The following is a 17,882-nucleotide window of genomic DNA, read 5'->3' as shown; positions in this document are numbered from 1 at the left end:
GAAGTGTTAAGTTTGAGCATTCAGGACTTGTTTTGAAGATCCTGAATATCACTGGTCCACAATTTATCTGTGAAACTATGGGTTAATCTCCATATACAAAATACTTTTCACACACACTTTAAATTTACAACTAAATTTACATGTTGATGTCTTTCGTCAGCTTCTGTATTTGATGGCTCAATATAACTGGTTGCATTAACAGCAACGGCACACTACAAGAAAATAACATTATATTTAAACATTCAGGACTGGTTTAGCATCACCTCGAATATCCCTAGCCCTTGAGGTCGATTGTTATTGTGGTCTTCAAGACCAGTGCTTCTCAACCTTAGTCCTGGAGGAGGCCCACTGTCTGCTGATTTTCATTACAACAACATTGTAGGTTATATCAGTGACTGTGGTCCTAAAGTACCCCTATGCCTGCTGTTTTTTTTTCCAGTTGAGCTCTTAATTACCTAATTGGCTTAACTGAAGCCATTTAACCCTTTTCCCAGGTCTTTGGTTGTTGATGAGTTACAAAGAGCTGGATTGTGGCCCGCCATGACTGGAAGTGAAGAACACTCACTCTAGGCCTTTAACTTAATGTTCATATGTAGGGGCCTATCCATCTGATTTGTTTTTGCACATTTATTAACAGAAAAATGTATGGTACGTGAAATCATCTGAGCTGAAAAATATAATGTTCCACCAATAATAAAATAAATGTATTAATTAAAATTATAGAGATAATAGAATGTTCACAGATTATTAGTTCAGAAAACAAAATATTTTTTTATATCTTAAATAGAATTAACACTCAAATCAGTTGTAGGGTAAACAAGGTCTATTTTTTGGATTGATTTTATAATTATACATGTATGGCTGCATGAAGCTTACCTGAGAATCTGATATTTTAGTAACTTTGTTGCTTCTTGTTGGGTAGTCCACGTTTGCCGCCGTTCTTTTTCTGTAAATGTAAATCAAAAGGCAATAATTACATACTGTAATTAAAATACAAAAAGTATAAACATTGTATTATTATTTTTGTATCCTGTTTCTCCATCTCGATGCTGTTCTTTTTGGAATTGCATATCTAGGTTTACTTAAATACTGTTTATAAGATTGTAAACTCATCATCCAAATTTCTTCATTTGCCAAACTTTATGTAGTGCGCTTGCAGTTTCAGAAGAAGAAAAAAAACTGTAACAGATGGGATATGTAGTACTTTATACTCGAGTGGTCTATGCGATTACACCCTGTTGGTGTTATTAAGAACGCCAAGTACCAGAATGCAGAGCGGGACTGTTTTTTGTGCCGTGACTTGTCGGGGGAAAAAGGCGCAGAAAAAACGGACGAGAAGGTGAAGGTAGTATGGCGGTGATGCACGCGTTGGTGAAGTGGGAAAGCGGGGTCGACAAAGACTCTTACAGCGTGATTCCCACTGCTTGCTTTCGCAATTTTGATTTATTCAGCATTGCTGATGATGACGAAGAGACGACTCGAAACTTCAGAGCAGAGTGGAGAGACACGAACAAACCTCCAAAAGGTGGATGGCCTGTCCATGAAGCGCAGATCATTATGACTGGTAACAATGTTTATTTAAAAAAAAAAAACATTAAAGTCTTTACATGCTATTTGATATATACAATCACAGTATATTTGAAATGAATGTTTAAGTTATTAATGTGTTGTACGTCTAACATACTCTTATAACATGGTAGGTGGTGGTGAGGGCGCTAAAAACTCGTCATACTTGACTGGCATTTGTAAGAACGATTTATTGTGTGTTGTGCTTTACAATAAAATCCCCCAAATCACAAAATAAATTAAACCAGATATAATTTAACTTCAGTTTTGATTCAGTGTTGGCTGTTCATCTTAATTTGTATGGTCAAAGCACAGTATTTTTATGACAAATAAATATAATCCCCAAATATCTGTGGACATAATGCAGGGTTTTATTTATTTTATTTTTATTTTAGGAAAAGAAGGCGAACTAAGAAGAAAACTTAATGACCTAACAAAAATGCCCTGTCCTAAAATGAAGAGAGTACCTAAACCAAACAAAAAACTTCAAATTTCAGATGATAGTGACCTTGATGAACCACAGTTACCGGTGAGATAATTACTGCAAATATTAAATAAATGTATTGCAGGATTGTTTTTTTTTAATCATATTCATATATATATATATATATTTTCATTTTAAACTCTTTTCCTCTCTGAATACAGCACAAAATAAGAAAGAAAACCGATGGAGCTTCAAGAATTAGATCCCGTCATATTCTACAGACATTTAAAGAGTCCAGTGAAGTTGAGCTACAGCAAAACGTTAAGCAGCTCGAAAAGGAAAACACAAGACTTAAAAATGAAAACCAATGTCTTCGAAACCGTATGGTTGATGGTAAGTTTTTTTATTTATAGCAAATAATTCCTTACCTTGATAAATGTTATTCTTCAGTAATTTAGATTCCAGAGTAATGTATTATAGTTGATCATACTGAAGTAATCTAGAACCACAATACAGACTCTTAATGTGCACTGTCTAATAGTTTAATAATACTGATTATTAAATAAAGTTTTTCAACATAACTTCATAATCCTACATTAATGACTATATGCATTACATTAGACCTGGAAATTCTTGTATTTTATCTTTTTTATTTTTTTTGTAGCTAATGTTAATGACCCACAAAAAGGTCAGTTTGCCAATAACATAGAGCAAGTCTCTCAAGTATAATTGCAGGCATTGATGGTTTTGTTTTCACTTTGCATTAAATATATTACTAGAAATGATTATCATTTAATACTAAGGTTTTTTTCTCCAGAGATTCCAGACCTTTTGGACAATCTGAAAAAAATTGTAACAAAAGCCACATTTATCAGCAATGAAGACAAAAGTGTGTCACCATCAAGTGGTTCTGACAGCCCCACAGCAAATTGTTCTGAATCTGACAAAGAATCACCAAAACAGGTATAACACTCTTGGTCTACAATATTACAAAGACAAGGTAAAAATATATATATTGAAAACAAATATTGGTTGTAAACAATCTAATGATGCTACATTATCAGTTATATTCATAGTTATAGTTGATAATAAGAATGTAATTGAATTATGGGTGTCACAGATTCACTGACTTTATTATGTGTGTAAATTAATAAACTTAGAATTGAGACATACTGTGGTCTTTAATAACACATTTCTGTAACAAAATCACAGCCTTACTGATAATGTATTCCACTTAACATAATATAAGAATAGTTTGGGGATAAACTTGTTTTTTATTTACCATTGTCTTTTAGGTGGAAATATTCCCAGGCACTGGAGTTTACATTGACAAACTGTCCTGGATCCTTGCAGAGAGGTGCAGCACGAATACGTCATATGCAAGAACCCTGACGGTTGCTGTCTTTGACTTTCCAACATTACTAAAGAGCAATCTTCGTGGTGGTGGCAGCAAGAGAGATCCAACTTCGGAGACATTAAGATCCTCATTGATGTTATTGAGGATCATATACAGCTGCCTTCGGAAGGACACGACGTGTTTCAGTTGCGGGGCTTTGCAGCCCAGCGGGACCCTCTTAATGCCGGACATCAGCTGCCCGAGCCGGTGCGGATGAACGGAGGGACGTTAGACAGCGTTACCTTCCGGGCAGGAGCAGCGAGCGGCAACACCGGGGTGAAAGTGTCGTCTAACACTGTGCCATTAGCCACTAGCTGATTGAGCAGATCAGTGGTTTTTAAGAAGATAACAATGGCAGCAGACTTGATATTTTCACACCCTGCTACCTCCCCAACCGCTAACACACACTGCTCTAGGGGGCAGAACTGCACCGGAGCGATCTTGACTCCATGGCGTCGGGTCAGTTTTTCAAAAGACGCATTCAGGGGGTCCGACCCCCCGACCCGGGAAGAACTACCGGTACTCCCCCCTCCCCTCCCCTGTTCCCCCACAATAAGAAAAGCACTGAAAACAGAAGACAAAATAAACAAACTGAAAAAAGTAAAGCAACAAAAAAACGCAGCCAAAGGACAGAGCTCTCAGCAGCACTCCCGCTCACTGCAGACCCCTCCCACACACTCCCAGCTGAGAGAGAGAGAGAGAGAGAGAGAGAGAGTTAGTGTCTGTCTGTCTCTCTCTCTCTGTAGATGCATCATAGGGAACATATGTAACAATCTCTCTTTTTGTTTACCAAAAATGAGAATGAACGTATTTCAAGTGGGTGTTGCCTTGGTTGGAAACGTTTTAAGATTATTTATGAAGTGTAAAGTGGATTTGTCTCAGTTCTCCGTAGTTTTCAATGTATGTGCCATTCAGTAGCGTTCATGTTACAGATGTGCCCTATGCAGTGGTAGGGTCAATAAAATGTCAGTAAAACTTTATTTTAGCAATTATGGAGGGGAAGAACTGCAAATAGCGGGTCCCCACTAATTATCTAATTTACCAACAACGTTTAAAATTAGGTCTTGCGAAGCTGCCAAATAATGCTGTATAATCGTATGTGTCTTCATACACCGGCTGCTATAGTCTGATAGCTTTGATTATATATACATATTTTCTCGTGAACCACAAATGCTATTTGCTTGATTTTTACAGAGTATGTTATAAATACCATTGTTATGAAGCCTGACAAATTGTATGCTGTAATTATGAATATTTTCAAATCATTTGTTTGTTTTTCCTAACATGTTACAAATGTTCCCTATGTGAAAGATGCATTATATCTTAATAACGTCTAAACAATTAAAGATATACAGATTATTATTTTCGGTAAAGTTATAACACATTGCTATTAACTATGTGTGTCAGTAAAAGTTTAAAAAATCCTAATAATTTTTTATTGATCCTGCAAAATAGGTGTTTAGGGAACATTTGTAACATTAGGGTTACGATTTGCCATAGACGCGGAATGAGTTTGATTGTGATGTTAAATGGGGTTTAAAGACGCAGTCGCCTCGGTGCTGATTACTATTGCTGTGTTTCTCCACTTCTACTCCATGCTTGGGAATGCCCACATCCAGTGACGTCAAAACCGTTGGAAAAGCGGGCCGGTTCAAAAAAGATCAGCTGGATCCCAGGCCGAGCAGCAGCTCCGGCTCCAGCACCGGCACCATGTCGCTGGAAAAGCGCTAAGTGAGCTCACAGTGAGCTCAGTGTAATGTCTGCTCTGGTGAGCTCACAGTGTGACCTAGTCGTGAGTTCACGTCTTCACTGGGTAGTCCTTGACAACTTAATTGACTCAATTCTTGGGCTTAATTGGTCAAAATGACCATTGGTTGAAGGTACTCAGGGACTGATGTGTAGAGAGACTTATTAAACCTGCAGGATTGTGGTTTTCCCAGAACAGAATTAACCAGTGTAGCGTTATGTTGGGTGTATTCTGATAAGAGCATTTTAGCTCTGAGCTGAAGCACTGATCTAAAGAAGACCTCTCCCCCCCAAATTTATCAGATTTCCTTAACTCATCAGCATGTGAACTGGTTTACATCAAAGTGACAGTCTTGGGAGGATGGCACCAAGAATGGGCCAAATAGCTTGGAATCCCTGCTGTGAGATGTCTGGGGAAGGGGGCCTGTAGGAAATAAAAACTCTTTGAAATGGACGAGAGCCGAAATCCCGACACAGAGCTACGAACCCGTGCCAACCGGCATTTCCAATAGATGGCATGGATTGACATCAGTCATAAATCAAGCCCCCCTCCAATAGGACACTGGGGGCTGAAGCCGAAATCCAATCTCACAAACTAAAGAACCAATCACCTATTGATCTGACAGGCGTATAAAGGGTAACGCACGGCATCTCTCTCTCTCTCTCACCTAAACCAGTAACTCGCTGCCACAGCTCAACTTGTATCTCTGTTGCCAGAACCGGAACCAGAAACCAACTAAGTCTTTACCAGCAACAGAAGGGTTAAACTGGGAGAAGGAGATTGAGCCGTACGAAGAATTCTTTTAAAGGACTTTATTAAATAAAGAAATTTACAGACTGCGCTGCCCGCCTGTGCCCAGCCATCCAGCTGGACAATTGACTAAGTCGACTGAATACGAAAGTCATTTAAATAGCTATTTGAGTCTTAAGAAACTTGACCCTTGGAACGAACAGGGCCCTGCTTTCCTCAAAGACTTTGTCTTCAAGTAACTACGGTGGAACCCTGCTTACAAAGAAGATTTTGTGCACAACCTTGGAGCCTTCAAACCAGTGGAAAATCTGTTTGGAAAAGACTCTACATTCGCGAAACCCCAACTTCCAGGTGCATCGACTGAGTGGAAGTTCTTGGACAAAGCCGAACCGGACTGCCTTTGTTCCAAACCACACGGACCTCGTGCCGTGTGCTGTTATCTGAGCCCGAAGCCAGAGAGGCCTCTCTGTGACGAAGTTCACATAAGTTTAACAGTTTGGAGTTTGTGATTCATGACATTTAAGAAATCAATTAGAAATGTTAATCTGTGATTCATAACTCTAGAAAGTGTAATATCATTTAGTTTTCTTAAATATAAATGTGTGTTGCATTCAACTGTTTTGTTGATAATTTTAGAAATAAAATCTGTCAATGCCGAGAAATATCTTCTCATTCCTGTTTAACTGTTTAGTCTGAAATTGACACAAGTTAATAGACACCAGATTATAGGTGGCCCTGGCTATCCTTAATCATTGAATAATAATCAGTTAAGGGAAATTGTGGTAACAAGTAATGATAGGATCTTTCTCTCCACCTAAACGTTAATGAGACTGATATATATATAACGAGAAGTTACCTGACATAAATACTAACCTGCATAGTTATTGAATGTCTGACTAACAATACTAATGAGAGACTCACCTTCGTCTTACTAACCGGTATTGTAGTCAATGTGTTTATAACCTTTTTTGTTTAATGATTTGTGTGTTATCATATGCGATCCCATGGTCTTTGATTTGGTCACGGAAGTGATTTGTCTTTGATTTGTTGATCTAGAGTTGAATTTTAATTAGTTTTTCCCTTTTGTATAATTAATGTAGTGCTACATTTAGTCTTCGTTTTTGAATAAATTTGACAATTTATATCTTTGGAATTGGTGTCTGCGTCCAATTATTACAGAAATTGAGTTCTACAAGATTCCAGGATTCGTGATAAGGTGATACTATAAATTCACTTCTTTAATTGAATTTTATAAGTGTACCTTACGCTACACCTTTGACCACCACGTCTTCCTCCTCCCACTGCTTGACCTCTATTGTGACCTGGATCACCTGCCGGCTCCATGTTATCGCTGTGTTGTTAAGGTGGATAGCACTCATTTCACTCGATACTCGTACCACAATGTGAAATCAATCATCAATAACCAGTTGACAGTATTGGAAAAGCAATTACAAGGGCCTGCATACATACAGTAATGTCAAATCTGATGTGGAAGAACAATTCCTTTATCCCTCTGTTCTCCACCAGGGTTGTGCTGTTCGCCTCGATTGGCAAGTTTGCAGTGTGAGGAGTGGATCCATGTCGTCGTTCCTAGGCACTTCACAGCTGTGTGGGTGGTCAGGAGCACCTGGTAGGGCCCTGTCCACCTGGGCTGTTGGGAGGACTTTCTCTTGTGTGCTTTGATATACACAGTCACCTTGCTGGAAGGGGTGGTAAACCTGCTGGGATGGTTCAGTCTGGGCGGCTTTCATCTGTGAATGGACAGCTTCGAAAGCACGTGTTAGTCCCATACAAAAAGACAACATAGCATCATCCATCAAGTGGATGTCCATTTCCCTTACAGACAATGGAGGAGTGATGGAGAGTCTCATAAGTCATCCCATAATAATCTCACACGGAGAAAGACCTGTTTTTCTCAATTTGCTGACGATTTCATTGTCATTAGGACTATAGGAAGGGGATCTGGACGTTTGAGTCCTGTTTGTTTGCATATATTAGACAGCTTATTCTTTAATATCCCATTTTGTTTCTCCACTGCTCCAGCTGACTGAGCCTGATGGGGCAGTGAAAATGTTGTTTACCTCGCAGGGCTTTGCATAGTTCCTGCACTATTGTCCCAGTGAAGTGAGTGTTCCTATCACTGGAAATTTCCCTGGAATGCGAAATCTACATATAACATCCCTTAACTGTATTTTTGCTACTTTTACTACTTCAGCCTTCCTACGGGATAGGCTTCAACCCATTTAGAACACCTATATATTATTACAAGTATATATTCATATCCACAACATTTAAGCTTTTGAACACAATCTATTTGCATATTGCAGGATTATGAGCTTGACAAATGTGGCAAGTTCTACAATATTGCTAAGCTGTTACTATAAAACCTGGGGCAAACCAATTTAAAAGACTGATGCACACATCCCCCCTTTGCCCGTGTGGCCAACACCATGCGCCACATGGGCAAACCAGGGAAAGAGTGCCTGTGAGGCAACCAATGCATTAGCAAATGTTTGAGCTCTCTTATGGAAGGTGCAGTGGCCAGTTGCAATTTCCTGGAGCTTTTACAGTGCATCTCAAATTAAATTTCATCCAGCCCCAGGTCATAAAAGTCAAACCCTAGTTACGACATACATAACACATACATTTTGTTGCTTCAAAGAGAATACAAAAGTCAGCAAAACATTCTTTTTTACAAATTCAGTTTGTAAACTGTATTGTACATATATTTGTTGCGTTTTGATTTATAAACATTATACATTGTACAAATCTTAAGTGAAGGGCAATGGACTGATTCTGACTTCATGGCTGTCATTCTATTCATTTGAATAATGTGACATCTCCACTAATAGTACATTATAAATTAAACTATCAATAGAAGAATATGTGCTACTGCGGACGTCATCTGAGCAGTTTCACAATATATTGTAGATTCCTATAATCTGGAAAACCTTTAATTATAGTATTTTAACTTATTTCTCCACTGAGTCAAGCATCACTTCAGCGTAGTGGACCTCAGCATTGGTCTGTTCAAGTTGCTGTGAGGCTGTCTTTAAAGCCGCGCCCTCGGCCTACTGTGTCTCAACAAGAACACCAGCATCTTCTCCATATGGGTCAGACATCGGTTCCTTCAGGACACGATTCATAATATGCATATCTGCCATGTGGAATAAATCAGTCTGAAGACACAATGTGTGGTTCACACAACATCAGAGATCGTCCTTATAAAAGGCATCTCTATCACATTAGTTGACATTCGCACAATCTATAAGGTTTCTAGTAAAGGGACAATTCAAAATAATAATAATCTTGATTCCAATTTATCTCATTTATCAAATTATTTCAGTACAGCACTCAGCTGTCGTCAGCAGCATCATATCTCCTGTGTTTATTGAATCAGCTTTACTTCCTAGTGTAGATACTCTTTTTGTGTGGAGTTGTCAAAGTTTCAAAACAATGTGCTTATCTTTGTCCTTTTATCTAACTTAAATACCTGAGAACATTACAATAACTATTACAGCAGCTCCTTCAACACCATAGTTAATAGTAGTTGGGTAAATGATGGCAGTTATTAATCTTTGTTTCTCAATTCATTTTTTACCAATAAACCATAATTTGAAATTATTTCCATACTCCTATTATTCCTATTTTCATTATTATTAGTTTTATGCGGTTGTCATCTAGTATGTGATGTATTCGTCTGTATCAACATCAATATTATTATCATTATTAATACAAGCAGTGTAAATTACAATTCATTACACTCTTGCTCTGTTTGTAATAAGTTATGAACCATTACACGTACTTACAGTCTCTGCCTTGTCTCTCTCTCTCTCTCTCTCTCTCTCTCTCTCTCTCTCTCTCTCTCTCTCTCTCTCTTCTCTCTCTCTCTCTCTCTCTCTCTCTCTCTCATCTCAGGCTGCTTGTCTGCTCAGGCGAACAGGGGGAGCAGAGGAGCACATACGGTCCTTGCCCCCTGCCCCCCTCTTCCTAATTGATAGGGTATTTCTGTTTGTGAAAGGACTATTTCCAAACAGTTTTATAACTTGCCATGACTATGTTTCATTAAATTAGTTATGTTACACCTTTAGTTATACCTGTAGTAACTTCATTATTTTCCCTCATATTCCAGTCAATCACCATCAGAGTCTCTCGTGGCAGTACATTTGTCTCACACAGAACAAACTCTCCTTTCTCAACCGCTTTCAATTTTGGATAACATCGCACTGCATCCCAACAGCTGTTCTTTCTCCTATTCCTAATTTCTTACAAGAAAATGCAAGTTATATTTGATCGATTTGTATTATTACTATTTATATACATTTCACTACATTATTGTAGTTAATGAATGTATTTAATCTTTGGAAAATAAGCCTTTTCATTGATCTCAATAATGATGTCCAGGTACTTCAGGAAAGCACATTTTCAAAAAATGTGTCCAGTCAATGATTTCCCCAACTAAGAACCTGCGTGGGCACTAAGACTGTCCTCCTGCGCGGCTCATGTCTTTATTGTGTCACTTCCTCCTATTGAAGTCCAATCTACACCAGTACAGGTTCAGAAGAACTGTTCCCGAATCCAGATTGAACTGATCAATAGTTAATTTCTTACCTACACATTGTATTTAGGGATCTATTTCTAGGGATTTAAAAACTCTTCATTGTGGAACTCATAGCTTCCAAATGAGCACATCGTTAATTTCCTGGAGTATCTGGTTATCTATTTATCAATATGTAAGAAACCTTCACCGAATGTTTGTGGTTGCCTCGGATTCCTATTTCTAAATTTGGCTCTAATTCCATTTCTAACATGTTACTTTTAACTTCTGTATTCGTAAGACCTATTTAAATAACTTAATTTTGTATTATTATTTCTGTTTGCAATAGCATTCTGTGTACAGTTAAATGCTGACTTTCTTGTAGGTCTGTTATTACAACATATTTAACTGGCGTTTTTTAGCTATCATTCTGTAACTATTTGTGACTTATGACTCTCTTAGTCATATTCTGGACTATACAGTACATGAAAAAGTCAAAATATGGACATTTACCTTGCGCAAACTGAAAACGTACAAACATACAAAGAGACACATATTAATTTATATCCATAGTAAATTCAGATACCATGGTTTTGGTTGGCATGTTATATTGACCTGCAGTGTCTCAAACTACCCTTATTTATTACTTATCTAGTAATTTTCCTTCAGTATCTTGAGGACTGTCATTTATACTGAAAAACATATATATATATTTTTAATTTGTCTTCGGGGCATTCAGATTGAATTATGCCTGTTGTCTTTTCTTTCTTTTCTCTAACAAATGTTTTAAGATAGCTAGCTTTGGTTTCTCATTTCTTAATGCTTTGTATTCCTATTTTGCAAAACTGTTTTTAGGTGCTCAAGTCTATCTGAATCAAAAGTCCCATCTTCTGGAAACCTTAATTTTCTGTCACCTATTGTCCAGTCAAACGCACCGCTTCACTCCATAGTTATCATACATGTACCTTACATGTGTACCTTTAAGTGGCGGGTCGCCCGTCTTACTAGAGCTGTTCCCACACAGTAACACGTTTTCCCATTTTCTATGTATCGTTTTGTACACAACAACCAAGGCGTGCAAGCCCGCAAAATAACAATAAACGACAGGGGAGAAAACATAGCAAAAAACAAGAAAACACAAATAATACTAAATCCTATATAGGAATAACAACAAACATGCTTTTCAATGTTTGCATTTATAGAACTTGTATATAACTTAATGACTTTTCTTCATTTACCATAAACACTATAAACTTCTATAAACTATAAACACGTTATTTTATATTATCACCGGCGTATCAGATATTGAACAATTAATTAGCGCTCCTTTTTTTTTTTTTTTCTAATAGTAGGTCAAACCTACGCTGCAGTTTACAAACACACTTAAGCCTGCGGGAACCCAGACAGGAAAACACAGTCCTGTTCCTTCACAAACAAGAAGACACAGTCAAGTCTATGGTAACCCTAAGAAACCATGCTCCTCGGTTATTGGTGTCAATGGATCTCATTATCCTGAAACTTTCATGATCGAAACATGGAATACTGTTTGTCAGTTTCCATAAAACTATGCATTAAGAGTAATGCAACAGTCACTTATCATTTTGAGCAGCTGTATCAATTGATAGTTAGATCTTTGTAATGAAATGAATAGACAGTGATCTCAGATGTAATGTGTGAATTGCATTTTGAAATGGTAATACTTTGATGTTAAGTTGTGTCATTTTAGTTCAATGAACAAATGATCTGAGGTTGATGTGTATTGTATCCAAGCAATTGTAAAAAAGTGTTAGAGTTTTGAAAAATGTGCATTTTGATCATCGGGTGTGAGTTTAGTGTCTAGAGTTTTGAAAAATGACATCAAGGTTCTGAAATGAGTGCCAAAGTGATTGTAAAAAAGTGTAATATCAGGGGACAGTGGCTATTAGTGATCTGGCCTTCCGTGGCCTCTGTATTAATGTAACAGGTCACATTGTATGTGTACACTGATACTTGATAGTATAATATAGTACAAGTAAAAAACATACATAGGTATCATAGAAGTATTTTGCAGAAATGATTATGGATAGTTATCAAAATGGAGAGGAAATGCTAAATCCAGTCTCCCCAGGCTGAGCTTCTATTGCTACACCTGCTAAGTGGCTGCTGGCCCCACTATATGGATAGAGCCACACCAAGTACAAGAGTCTCCCCATTGCTATTTATATCTCCCTATCCAGTCTTCTATAGGTGTCAGGGTGGGGTGCCTATTCCCCTGCATGCTTTGAAACCTATAGCACCTGGGACGCACACTTGGGATCCGGTTCCTCTGCCCCTCACATACACATGAGGAATCCCAGGTGCTCAATACGTCATACTGTCTCTTTCATCTCATGTGTAAACTATGGACAAATACATGACTAAACGTGTTTAGTTGCTTTTCCCAGAATGCTTTGCGCCACGATATGCAAATAACGGGGACTATGATTGGCTCCCTGACATTACCCACACTGCGACTGATGCTACCCATTTCACTACCCAACAAAGACCCATAATATGCATGTGTCTGTCTGTCTGTCTGTCAAAGTATGTGTGTCTGTGTCTGTTTGTGTGTGTTTGTGTGTCTGTCTCTGTGTGAAAATGTGCCTGTCTCTGTGTGAAAGTGAGTGTGTCTGTGTCTGTGTCTGTCTGTCTGTGAAAGTGAGTGTGTGAAAGTGTGTGTGAGTGTCTGTCTGTCTGTCTGTCTTTGAAAGTGTGTGTGAGTGTCTGTCTGTCATGTAACTTGCACATCTGTTAGGGCACCATATGCAGAGATGTACACATATTGTTCCTTTTCCATATACACTCACCTAAAGGATTATTAGGAACACCATACTAGTACTGTGTTTGACCCCCTTTCGCCTTCAGAACTGCCTTAATTCTACGTGGCATTGATTCAACAAGGTGCTGAAAGCATTCTTTAGAAATGTTGGCCCATATTGATAGGATAGCATCTTGCAGTTGATGGAGATTTGTGGGATGCACATCCAGGGCACGAAGCTCCCGTTCCACCTGTAGCGTAAGGTACACTTATAAATTTCAATTAAAGAAGTGAATTTATAGTATCACCTTATCACGAATCCTGGAATCCTGGAATCTTGTAGAACTCAATTTCTGTAATAATTGGACGCAGACACCAATTCCAAAGATATAAATTGTCAAATTTATTCAAAACAAAGACTAAATGTAGCACTACACTAATTATACAAAAGGGAAAAACTAATTAAAATTCAACTCTATATCAACAAATCAAAGACAAATCACTTCCGTGACCAAATCAAAGACCATGGGATCGCATATGATAACACAAATCGTTAAACAAAAGAGGTTATAAACACATTGACTACAATACCAGTTAGTAAGATGAAGGTGAGTCTCTTGTTAGTATTATTAGTCAGACATTAAATAACTACGCAGGTTAGTATTTATGTCAGGTAACTTCTCGTTATATATATATCAGTCTCATTAACGTTTAGGTGGAGAGAAAGATCCTATCATTACTTGTTACCACAATTTCCCTTAACTGATTATTATTCAATGATTAAGGATAGGCAGGGCCACCAATAATCTAATGTCTATTCACTTGTGTCAATTTCAGACTAAACAGTTAAACAGGAATGAGAAGATATTTCTCGGCGTTGACAGATTTTATTTCTAAAATTATCAACAAAACAGTTTAATGCAACACACATTTATATTTAAGAAAACTAAATGATATTACACATTCTAGAGTTATGAATCACAGATTAACATTTCTAATTGATTTCTCAAATGTCATGAATCATGAACTCCAAACTGTTAAACTTATCTGAACTTCGTCGCAGAGAGGCCTCTCTGCCTTCGGGCTCAGATAACAGCACACGGCACGAGGTCCGTGTGGTTTGGAACAAAGGCAGTCTGGTTCGGCTTTGTCCAAGAACTTCCACTCAGTCGATGCACCTGGAAGTTGGGGTTTCGCGAAAGTAGAGTCGTTTCCAAACAGATTTTCCACTGGTTTGAAGGCTCCAAGGTTGTGCACAAAATCTTCTTTGTAAGCAGGTTTCCACCGTAGTTACTTGAAGACAAAGTCTTTGAGGAAAGCAGGGCCCTGTTTGTTCCAAGGGTCAAGTTTCTTAAAACTCAAATAGCTATTTAAATGACTGACACTTTCGTATTCAGTCGACTTAGTCATTTGTCCAGCTGTAAAACTCCACTGATCAGGTGGGCACAGGCGGGCAGCGCAGTCTGTAAAGTTCTTTATTTAATAAAGTCCTTTAAAAGAATTCTTTGTACGGCTCAATCTCCTTCTCCCAGTTTAACTCTTCTGTTGCCGGCAAAGACTTGGTTGGTTTCTGGTTCCGGTTCGGGCAACAGAGCTACAGGTTGAGCTGTGGCAGCGAGTTACTGGTTCAGGTGAGAGAGAGAGAGAAAGAAAGGCCGTGTTTGTCCTTTATAGTCTGTCAGATCAATAGGTGATTGGTTCCTGAGTTCTTGAGATTGGATTTCGGTTTCAGCCCCCAGTGTCCTATTGGAGGGGGGCTTGATTTATGACTGATGTCAATCCATGCCATCTTTTGGAAATGCCGGTTGGCCTGGGTTCGTAGCTCTATGTCGGGATTTCGGCTCTCATCCACTTCAAAGAGTTTTTATCACCTACAGGCCCCTTTCTCCAGACATCTCATAGCAGAATAACAAACTATTTGGCCTCTTCTCGGTGCCATCCTCCCCAAAACTGTCACTTTGATGCAAACCAGTTCCAAGCTGATGAGCTAAGGAAATCTGATAACTTTGGGGGGGAGAGGTCTTCTTTAGATCCGTGCTTCAGCTCAGAGCCCAAATACTCTTATCCAAATACACCCAACATAACGCTACATACCCCCTTTCTTGAATGGGACTGAGGTCGACTAGGACGTTATCCCCTTCAAGACAAAATAAGACGTTAAGCATTTATCTCAAAGTTATGTAACAGAATTCAACAGTGGACTTCACCATTCATGACCCCGAGAAATCAAAGAAAACAAACTAATAGTTCATTATTTAAGCAGAATGTATTCCAATCAAATTGACAATCCTATACTAGCACATATACAGGTTACATATTATAACACTAGTACATTAAAACAAAAAAACAATTGGTATTACTCAGTATTGAGTATGGTTACTGACGGTAACCAATAGGTGGAAGTTGATTAACAGAGGGAGGTGACTGGGAATTCAGGTGTTATTCAGGCACCTGACCTTCACTATGTCTATAATAGTTGGTAGGGACCTGGGTTCGAATGGTTGGCTTACATGGTAAGCCGGTGCCCCCTTTAGGGACATGCACAAAAAATGGTCTCATTGGGAAGTTGTACCTTGGTGGCTGTATCATATCTGTCATTCAATTCCACCGGCTTTGGTGATTCAACTTGAGCCCACAACCTGTTCAATAGATCCTGACCAATGATCAACTTCTCTGTTTCAAATTTGGAAATATAAACTGGATGAACCAACTTAATCTTCCCAAAGGTGAACTCTAACAATGCCTTTTGAGTGAGCTGTGCCTTAGTCTCTGTGTAACTTGTAATGTTCACACTACAAGCTTCCACTTTCAGTCGTTGGTCTGAGGTTTCCATAATTTGTTTCAGGTTGCCCATTGTGGTGGCAGACATTAAACAAATTTCAGCCCCAGTGTCCAACAAGGCTCCTCACTCCCACACATTCTCAATGGTCACTTCTATGTAAACTTGCTTGGCTCTGCCTCTCTGTGTCAGATCACCCAGTAACATCACCAAAGGTTCAGCTTGCCTGCAGGCAACTTCCCCCACTGGGAGGTCCCAGTGGGCTGATGTGTCAGAGAAACCCCCCTGCTGTTCCTCACATCCAATCAAAAACACAGAGGCGGGGACAGGGGGTGGTTCCAGAGCTAGTCATTCCTTAGGTGGCGAGTCCGGCCCTTTACCCTGGCTACTAACTTCCAGTTTGGGAAGAGGGGGCAAAGGGAGCAGAGCTAAGCGTAGCAGTAGCTCAGAAACTGCAACATTGCTCAGAGACTGAGTTAACCCACCTAGGCTAGGAGCAGATTTCTTTTTTTTATTGTAAGCCTGGGTGTCTTGGATTCCATCCTTGGGAGGTTCTTTCCTTCTTTGAATCTCTGTCCCCTCTAACTCCAGTGGAGAAATAGGGCTCTCAGAGCGCCTTGCCAGTACTTGGGTGCTTGAATCTTTACGATCAGAAGTGCTATTGTACTTGCTTTCACAAGCTTTCTGTGCCATTTTTTCGAATTTCAGCTATGTTCATATACATTGCGTCTGCATGTAATATGATCATTTCCTTAATCGCTGGGAACAAATTAGCAACAAACAACCCTTTAAAGCTCACCTCTTCCTCGGCCCCGGGTCGATCTTGACCCGCAAAATAGGTTTTCCTAAGCTTTTCATAGTAATCACGGGGGGACTCATGCTTACCCTGTTTGATCTGGTGTGCGGCAGTCACTGCTGCCACTGGATCAATGAACCTGGAATAGTCCCTAACTAATGCTCTGCACAAGCGTTGAAACCTATCGCAGACCATGGACCCTTGCCTCTCCATCCAAGAATGGACTTGGCGAGAGGTAGTTTTGCGGATTAGGAGAACCTTTTCCTTCTCCGTAGCCTCAGGATAGAAACTCAAAGCATACTTAATGTCCTTAATATACGCTTCCACATTTCCTTCCTTGTCTGCTGGGTTAAAGGTTTCACAATCTTTAGCCAGTTCTCTCAACTGGCGCATGTTAACCTTTCGGTCTGGACTCTCGGGAGAGGAAGTTCGTCTGTGCGACGAGCTTCTTACCCTGGGTGGAGAAAGACTACAGGGAGGGGTACGATCAGGACGAGGCAACCCGGGGCCTAAATGTGGAGACGGTGTGCGACTCCGTGCATTGGCCGGTTCCGGCTGTTCCTTTATGCTGTCAGGTGTCAGCTTTGCAGCCCACCAAGAGGCAGCTTTCAGGGCCCCTATTTGTTGCTTGAGACGCTCATTTTCAACTTCAGTTGATTTGAGTTCTCCCCTAAGCACCTGATTTACTCTCCTCATTTCTTCACTGTCCCTTTTTAAATGTATGACCTCGCCTTCGAGTATCTCCATTTTTACAGTGCCCAAATCTTTCTCCCTGACTGTTTTGCAAAGACGCATTTCCAAAACATCCCGGTCCTTCAAAACTATCCTTTCATTTTCAACCGCTTTACATCTGTCATTTTGCAGACCTTTTACTTGGATCAGAGTTGTTTCCAATTCAACTTGACATTGTCTTAAATCATTTCCTAATTGCTCTCTCTGTTCAATTAAGTCCTCTTTTTCAGCATTCAACACAATGACTTGTTTTCCACAAGTATCTAGCTTTCCTTCAAATTCTAAAACCATTCCATGCCGTTTGGCTCTTTCTTCTTTCGCTTTAGCATACTTTTCTCCTAGCTTTTTCAGTTTTTCAAACTTGCTTATGATCCAGTTC

The sequence above is a fragment of the Amia ocellicauda genome, unplaced genomic scaffold, assembly GCF_036373705.1.
Source record: "Amia ocellicauda isolate fAmiCal2 unplaced genomic scaffold, fAmiCal2.hap1 HAP1_SCAFFOLD_30, whole genome shotgun sequence".
Classification (NCBI taxonomy): Eukaryota; Metazoa; Chordata; class Actinopteri; order Amiiformes; family Amiidae; genus Amia; species Amia ocellicauda.
This window is presented reverse-complemented; position numbering follows the sequence as displayed.